Here is an 8,426-nt window from a genome sequence, read left to right on the forward strand (position 1 = left end):
ATCTCTGCCAAGTTAGGACTTGGTCTTGAGGCAGTAAGATGAAGAGTTCATTATGAACTTATAAATACATACTAGATATCTACTACATAGATCCACAAGCAATTATTTTCCTACCTTCACAACCATTTGTCTGCAATATTATAATGATAAATAAAGGTTTCCTCTGTAATTCTGGATAATTTTGTTACTTCACAGTGCAGGATTGAGACTTATAAGCATATGAGTCAGAAATGTTTTCACAGAGGTTTCAGCACTTTCATGGTTTAACCCCAGCTGTCAACTAAGGACCACGCAGCCACTCACTCATTCCCCCACCCCTGCTCCCTGGGGTGGAGAATTGGAAAGAAAAGATAAACTTCTGGGGTGAGATAAGAACAGTTTAATAATTGAAACAAAATAAAATATAATACTAACGCTACCAACATTAATTGCAATGAAAAGGAGAGAGAGATAAAACCTGAGAGAAACAGATTGGTCACCACTCACTGACTGATGCCCAGGCAATTCCCAAGCAGTGGTCCCAGACAAACCACAGAATCATGAATGGGTAATCAAAATCAAGAATGGGTAAGGTTGGAAGGGATCACTGGTAAGGTCATCTGGACTAAACCCTTCTCAGAGCACATGGCACAGCATTGCATCCAGACAGTTTGTATCCCCAGTGAGGGAGACTCCACAACCTCTCTGGGCAATCTGTTCCAGTGTGCAGTCATCCATACAGTAAAGTTCTTCCTCATATTCAGGTGGAACTTTCTGTGCATCATCATCTGCTTTTTGCCTCTTGTCCTATTGCTTGGCACCACTGAGAAGAGCCTGGTTCCATCTTGACACCATCTCTTCAGATACCTATAGATGTTGATGAGGTCCCCTCTCAGTTGTCTCTTCTCAAGACTGAAGAGGCCCAGTTACCTCAGCCTGTCCTTCTAAGAGAGGTGATCCAGTTGTCTAACCATCTTTGTTGCCCTCCACTGGACTTGCTCCAGGAGCTCCATGTCTCTCTGGTACTGAGGAGCCCAGAACTGGACATTGGCCAGTGGCCTCACAAGGGCTGAGCAGAGGAACAGGATCACCTCCCTCAACCTGTGAGCAATGTTCTTCCTAATGCACCCCAGGATACCACTGGCCTCCTTGTGTCCAGTTCTGTGCCATGGTCTGTTGACAAAGTAGTGATTGGTAAAAGGTTGGACTCGATGATCTCAGAGGTCTTTTCCAACCTAAGTGATTCTGTGTGATTCTGTCCTGGCCATGCTCCCTTCTGGCTTCCTGTGCACCTGCTCACTGCCAGAATGTGGGAAACTGAAAAGTTATTGATTTAGAGTAAGCACTACTTGTCAACTATCAAAACATCAGTGTGTTATCTACATTATTCTCAGACTGAATCCAAAATCCAGCACTGTACCAGCTACCAAAAAAATTAACTTGATCCCATCTGAAACCAGGACAACCAAGGACCAGGCTGCACATAATAGAGCCTTTTTCTTTCATCTAAATTCAAAGCCCTTTTCTGAACTAGTTCAAAGTGTGTGATCTCTAATTTAGCCTTTATATATCTTTGCAAGTAACCAGTAAACTATGAGCCCTAGAATTTGGTGGTTTGTTGGGGAATTTTTGAATCGTTTAAGGAGAAAAATGTATCTACGTGCATTATCCTGAGGCCTCTTCAGTTTTTCCTTTTGGGGGTTACTTTGGCAAATGTTATGGAAAAACATGCTGTACTAATGACACCACACCGCTAGAAACAATTAAGAAATTTGAAGGACTAGAAAGGCATCCCATCTTCTTACCATAACAACAGCAATAATATGTTCTATTGAACTCTTGATCATATTGAATATGATAATCAGATGATAATGTTACTAAAAGCTACAACCCTTTATCAATTTGACTAGGTAAAGGTATTTATTGGAGAAGACTATGATAGGTTTACGTAAAGCTGGTATATATACAGAAATGAAGCCCTGTGAAATGAGTGGTGTCCCTTAGGAGTCTGTATTGGGACCAGACCCATTTAACATTTTCATAAATGACATACCCAGTGGGATCCCTGGAAAAACACAAGGTCAGATTGCATGGGGGTCTGAGCAACCTGATCTAGCTGAAGATGTCCCTGCTTATTGCAGGGGAGGTGGACTAGATAACTCTTGAAGGTCCCTTCCAACCCAAACTGTGCTATGATTCTACAACTCTATGAAATACTGCGTTTGAAGTTTGCCATAATTAATCTGGATAGGAAGTCAAAACAGGGCTCAGCAGAGGCTTAGTAATGTTTCTGAGTGATCTTTTAGTGTCTTAAAGTTTGTTAGAAGAATAAAGGGAGAAATCTGATTACCACCCTAGAGGCCAGACAAGTCAGTGGAAGTCTAAGCCATTCAAGAGTTCCCTCACTTACCAGAACTTGTATCATAAAAAAAAAAATTTATGTTATTAAAATAATTAGTTATATCATACCGTTCAAATGTTTAAATGGCACTAGCAGAGTCACTGAATGACAGATACCCAGTATTTCTGGTGTTGACAGATTTTCACAAAGTGCCATTCATCAGTCTTGGCATAATTATTCCTATTGAAATAGGAGCCACGCATGTTAATACAACATGTACATGGCATATAAGGTTTAATCAAAATAATGCTATTTTTGGATTTTTGATTGACAAGCTCTTTTTACTGCTCCCTTAAATCAGTTGTGACATTATTAGCACACACACTTCTGATCAACATATCAGTAAATTTCAGGGTTGTTCTAACCATGATTTATCCACAAAAATGGGTAAAAATATTGTTTGTCATGCAGGTCTGTTAAACCCCTGCATAACAGCTCATGCTGCTGTGTTCCAGCCATGTGGACCCTCCCTGCAAAGAAAAGATGATCTCTGCACCTCTTCAGCAGATGCTGTAATACTCATTAATACATGTTCTGGAGACCTGGGCTGTTGGAAACAGTGATATCAGCTGCTTTCAAATACTGAAAGAGAAGCAGAAAACCAAAATACTCCTTTTGGAAGAAGGAGTTTTTTAATATAATTTCCAACCTAGAAAATCAATATTGATAACTTGGTTATTAAAAACAAATAATAATAAACAGATAGATTTATGTTCATAAGCTTTTCTCACATCTGGAGGAAAAATGTGCTTTGAAGAGTTTTGTTCTGAGAGCCAGTTGTGAGTCGATATAAATAAAAATAAAGAACAGTGTTGAAACTTCGAGGATGGTTATCAAAATTGGAAGTGACTGGTAAGCCAGAAGCCAGCTTCACAAAATTGGCATTCAAGAAGGATTCTTCTTAGCAAAAGACTTCTTTTTCTGGTCACAACAAATCATTCATTCATACAGAAGATGCAGAAAATGCTGAAGCTCATCTTTTGGAAATGTACCTTGACATCCATTTTAAGTAAGCCTACTCTTATCATCACAAAGGCCTACCAAGTACTAAATGCAGAATACTGTACTTCCAAACCCACTCCTATTCCATTTAATTTTTCTTTTTTTTAAATCCACATTAAGTAGTGATAAGGTTAAAACATACAGCGAAGGTGAAAAGTACTGAGGAAATAAAAGCGATTCTTTGTAAATAACATTTTCAGTACAAATTCTGTCATTGCCACAACACCTGATGAGCACTTTGCAGTCATACTTTCACAGTGGTGCTGATATTCTTGTACTACACAGCACTGTTATTTGTGCAGAAAGCCTCAATTATTTCATGGCACTTGGTCAGAGATAAGCTGTGCAAAAGCCATTCTCTTTTTTAGAGAGAGATGTATATCATTGCAGAAGGGAGTATGACCATCACCTGCCAACTGTGTTGATAAAACATGAAGCAGGCATGCAGCAAGGATTCAACTTTTGATCATAACTTTAGCCTTTCCAAAATAATGGTACACGTTATTACACACATCACAGAGGAACAGAAAATTATGCAAGATACTTTACAGAATTCATTTTTAACTCGGGAAATGTATGCCTGTGAGACAGCATGAGGGACAGAAATGACAATCCCACTGCAGTGAGGGGACAACAGCAAGTTCTGCTTATTTCAATGCTTGAGAGTCTTTGTAGCAAGAAACCCAAAGCAACAGCTATGGGAAAGATTAAAGCTATCACAACTAACAGTGTCAGTGTTAATGAGGAAACAGTATCAATGCAAACTCTCTGTTGGCCACATGAGTGGGACAATGAAGCTCAATCTGCTGAATGTTCCAAAAATAAAATGACAAATTAAGCATCATCTAACACTTCTAAGAGTACGACAACAGCTTTTGTGTTTCCTGCCGAGAACCATATATTATCATGGAACACATGTAAATACACATTGTATATGCCAGAGCAATTCTTCACCCATAAAAATGCACCCATTCAAAGTCTGACAGGCATAAATGAGAAGGTTTAAAAATTTCCAGCAGAAGTAGCAATAAAATAAAATACACAGTGGATACTGTTTCTATTGGTTACCTTCACAAACCAGTTAATGAACAATATTAAAAACCATCTATAAACATGTCCTACAGATGACAGACAATTTTTACTAATGATCTGAAATGCTTGAGATATTAAATAGAATCAAGAGGTATGTTGTATTACCACCAAATGCAAGATCAGAGAAAAGAATATACATCCCACTTCCTGAAACTATGGTGTTTCATGAAAAAGAATGTTTCTGAGAAGACCTGATTATAAGTAGAGAACCAACTGATACTACTGCACCTTAACCAAATATCACAGATATTTTAACAGTGCAAAAGGGTGACATCTGTATTATGGGCAAGTGAATTTTATAATGTGAGCCTTCCAATACTCTTCCAACTAACACAGTGGATGTAGGGTACTGAAGAACTAAAGACCTTGCAAGAAGTTGCACAAAATTTAACCCTCTGGACGTTCTGGATCACAGAATAATGTGTTTTGGCTTGGGAGGGGCACAACTAATCACATCAGTAGTTATGTTTTGCAAATGTTTTCTTGATCAACTTGGCACAAGAAACACTCAACAGGGCAACCACCGTACTTACAACTGCAAGAATCATGCTGAATAAAAAGCTGATACACAGACCTTGGCAAAGGTATGGTTACTTAATCTCCAAAACAGGTCGGTAATTTGTCACATCAGCCCTTTTATGAACCATCAACCTCATTATCGCAGTTCACTGCACAAACTGCCCTTGGGAGTCCAATACTAATAGTGTGCAGAGAGAGGTAAGACACACAGTCCAAACCATCTCATTATAGATCCACTTTAAAGAAACACTTACATATTAGGGTGACACAAGGATTACATTTAGGAAAACAAAAATCAATACAGGGAACCCAAAAGCTAAATGTGTTTTTCCAAGTAATACCATCACAATGAACTCTAAGAAGCAGCCCAGGAAACCATCCATGTGACAAGTATCACTGATCTTGCTGTTAGTGAGCCTGTATGAATAGCATCATTATACACTCCCCATGATTGGTAAAGGCACAGCATGAGAGAAGAACTGCATATTTGAAGACGAACATGCTTTAAAACAAAAGATAAAAGGACCTTCAATTTTGCATGTATGTGTCTGCATTATTCTCCAGGTGTAAGCCACAGCAGTGCCTAAGACCTCAATCCTCTAAGTTGTTGGGTGCTCTGGGGAGCTCTTACTGCTTTTATTGAATTTGTGGGGAGCTGAGTATATTTAGTGCCTTCTTGGCATCATTGATGCAAATTCCCCTCTATGTAGTTTTGAAAATGTGTGGCACAGTAAAGCAGAGATGAAGTTTGCTCATTAAATTCCATTAACAGCATTAAATACTCTAAATAGGTACCACAGGTCTGTTTTTTTATATAACTACTGAAGCATAAGAGAATAATCAGTCTTTTTCTTAAGGATGAAGCGAATAAAGTGTGACAAAACTTAAAATAAAATCAATTTTTTGGGAATTACGAAATACTTTGTTTAATATCGCCAAGGTAGATCACCCCCAAACCTCTCATGCTTTATCTACTTTAAATTCACTTGCTTTTTTACTCTTAAATTTCATCTTGGCCCTATTATCCTCTTTGTAACACCACTGTGATATTCAGTAGGAAAAAGGTAATTCTTCAAGTGTCTGAAAGAGCATTTTGAGAATTTAATACGGACGGAAATTTTGTATCAATTTTACATCTTCAGTTTATCTTTAGCTCTGAAAACAACTTACCCGTGAAAAGAAAAAAAAATATTGAGTTACATTAAGTTGGATTGGAGGCTGGAAAAGAATAGGAGGAGCTACCAAACAGTACTATGGTTTTACTTCCAAAATTTAACTGTTTTATAGGCTAGCTTAGCAAAAAATGCAAGATGATAGCATAATTTTTTGTTAGTTCCCAGCCCACAGGGAAATCATGCACACCCATAACTGATTTTGTTTGCACAGATATGCTGACCTAAACTGACTTCACATTCTTCAGTACATTATATCTAGTGATATTTTCCCTATTTACTTTTCCATATACTGCCTTGGAAGTAGATCAGCTAGAATTGAAATACAGTAGGTTTCAAACCATGGGAATCAAAACTGCAAATGGAAAAAAAAAAAGAGTTTCCATGATTTTTTTACCAGGTAAGTCTCTGACTCTGGAACAATTGTTTCTATTGTTGTATGAAGGTTTCATTTTTTAAAATGCAAACCAAACTACCTGTTGTACAAATGGGTAGTTCTGCTTCCCTCCATCCTCCTTTCTTTCAGCCCTTGTCTGACTGAGCAGTAACCAGTTCACACTGGAAGCTCACACAACATGAGTTCCCAAAAATAGCTCGTTGTGGGGTCAGACAAACTCTAGAGCCAGCCTAGCGGATGAGATGGGATCATGTCTGTGAAAGAAGCATGTTTGGTCCAAATTTCTCATTAGACAGGCTTACTAGTTAGGCACAATCTCAGAAAGCCTATTTTTTTTTCCACAAATATTCTTTTGTAAAATATAGAATGATTTGGAAGTCTGTCCTCTAACAGTATTTGTAGAAAACGTCAGTGCCTCCTCTATAACACTCTGGTAAACTCAGCACATTAATACAAATGTGCTTGATGCTTCCTTCTGCTGTTACAGGTGTTTCTTACTTCCCCTGCACCTTTTTTTTTTCAACGGCTCTACACATCATATTTTAGAACGTGAGGGTCTAAAATGTTATATATTCATATTTTACTCCTTGGATCAGCAGTTTAATTATTAACATATAATCTTAAAAACATTCAGTACTATTGACAATCACACCTAAACACAAAGAGTTATTATCTACCTTTGAGCCTGCTCATTAAAAGTCTGTTTTCTTCCCATAAGGAGATGGCAAGAGGTGAGGATGTCTTCTACTACCTGCACAGATCCTAAATAAATGTGTCCATTTCCTTTCCTTTAGTTTCCCCAAAATAATGAAAACAGTGTCTTGCCTTGGTTAACTGACTCTTATCCTTGACACAGAAGAATAGAGGCGAACTAAAAACTGTGGCCAAATCTCGGAGAGTGCCATGAATTGATAGGGCTGAAATGTACTGTGAACTGCTTTCATATTTGTGTGATACTTCATGTAAAAAACCCCCATCGGAGTTAACAGAAAAATGCATCTACTCTCTCTAACACTTCAAATCTTATATGAAAAATATCTCAAGTTGCACAAGGAAAAAACTGAAACAACACACATAAGAGAAATGTGTGATGTCAGCTACAAAAATATCTCAGATACGATTGTATGAAGAGATCTTTTTGGAAAGTAGAGTTATTCTCGAGTAGTGTAAGGGCTTCTCCCTCCACTTTTCCATTCTCTCCAACACTCAAAGCCCAGGTAGGAGTCATTTTGAAGTTTTCTCTTAGAGAAGAGTGAGACAAACCACAACACCAATAGCCTTGATTTAATTAAAAGGGACAGAGATTCTCTTAAAAGCATCCTTCTGCTTCAGGAACAAAAGAGGCAAAAAGCAGAGTAACACGGTGGGGCTCACAACACTCCCAAGAACTGTGAAAAATAAAGCGTTCATTGCTGACGAGAGCACAGAAGGGAACAAAACAGCACTACCTCCTCCCAAGAGCCTGACGAGCCTCAGAATCCTCTCGGTGGTAAGGCCTGTGCTTCCCACCGCCCCCGCAGCCCCCAGGTGGAAAGGATAAGGACGCTCGGCCAGGGCTGTAGTGCCCATGCCCGGGCCCGGGCCCGAGTCAGGGCGTTCCCAGGGCGAGGGTCCCCCCGGGGGCGGAGAGCTGCAGGTGACGCCGGTGAGAGCAAAGGAGCCCGGACACCCGCCCGCCCTCCGGCCCTGGCTGTGCGCAGGCAGGAGGAGAGCGGGTGAGTGCTGGGGGGCTTTCTCCGCTCTCACCCGCGTGGGAGCTGTGCCTTCCCCCTTACACACCACGGGACCAGAGAGGTTTGTGGCTCCTTTAGCTGAGAAGGCACAGGCAGGACTTTAGGGGTTTTCCACGGGCCTGTTCCGCTGC

The 8,426-nt window shown here is 39.6% G+C and overlaps 1 long non-coding RNA gene across 5 annotated transcripts in view; it reads right to left on the reverse strand.

Moving 5' to 3' along the window:
• Positions 1 to 8,109, reverse strand: part of LOC135412933 (uncharacterized) — a 126,647-nt gene extending 118,538 nt beyond the window's left edge. For 4 of the 5 annotated variants that reach the window (XR_010430037.1, XR_010430034.1, XR_010430036.1 and 1 more), the window contains exon 1: positions 8,011 to 8,109. This is a non-coding gene — a long non-coding RNA (uncharacterized LOC135412933). Of the gene's footprint in view, positions 1 to 8,007 lie in introns of all 5 variants that reach the window. The other variant, XR_010430038.1, reaches the window with a different exon arrangement.
• Between the last annotated feature and the right edge of the window lie 317 nt (positions 8,110 to 8,426).

The sequence above is a fragment of the Pseudopipra pipra genome, chromosome 4 (assembly GCF_036250125.1).
Source record: "Pseudopipra pipra isolate bDixPip1 chromosome 4, bDixPip1.hap1, whole genome shotgun sequence".
Lineage (NCBI taxonomy): Eukaryota > Metazoa > Chordata > Aves > Passeriformes > Pipridae > Pseudopipra > Pseudopipra pipra.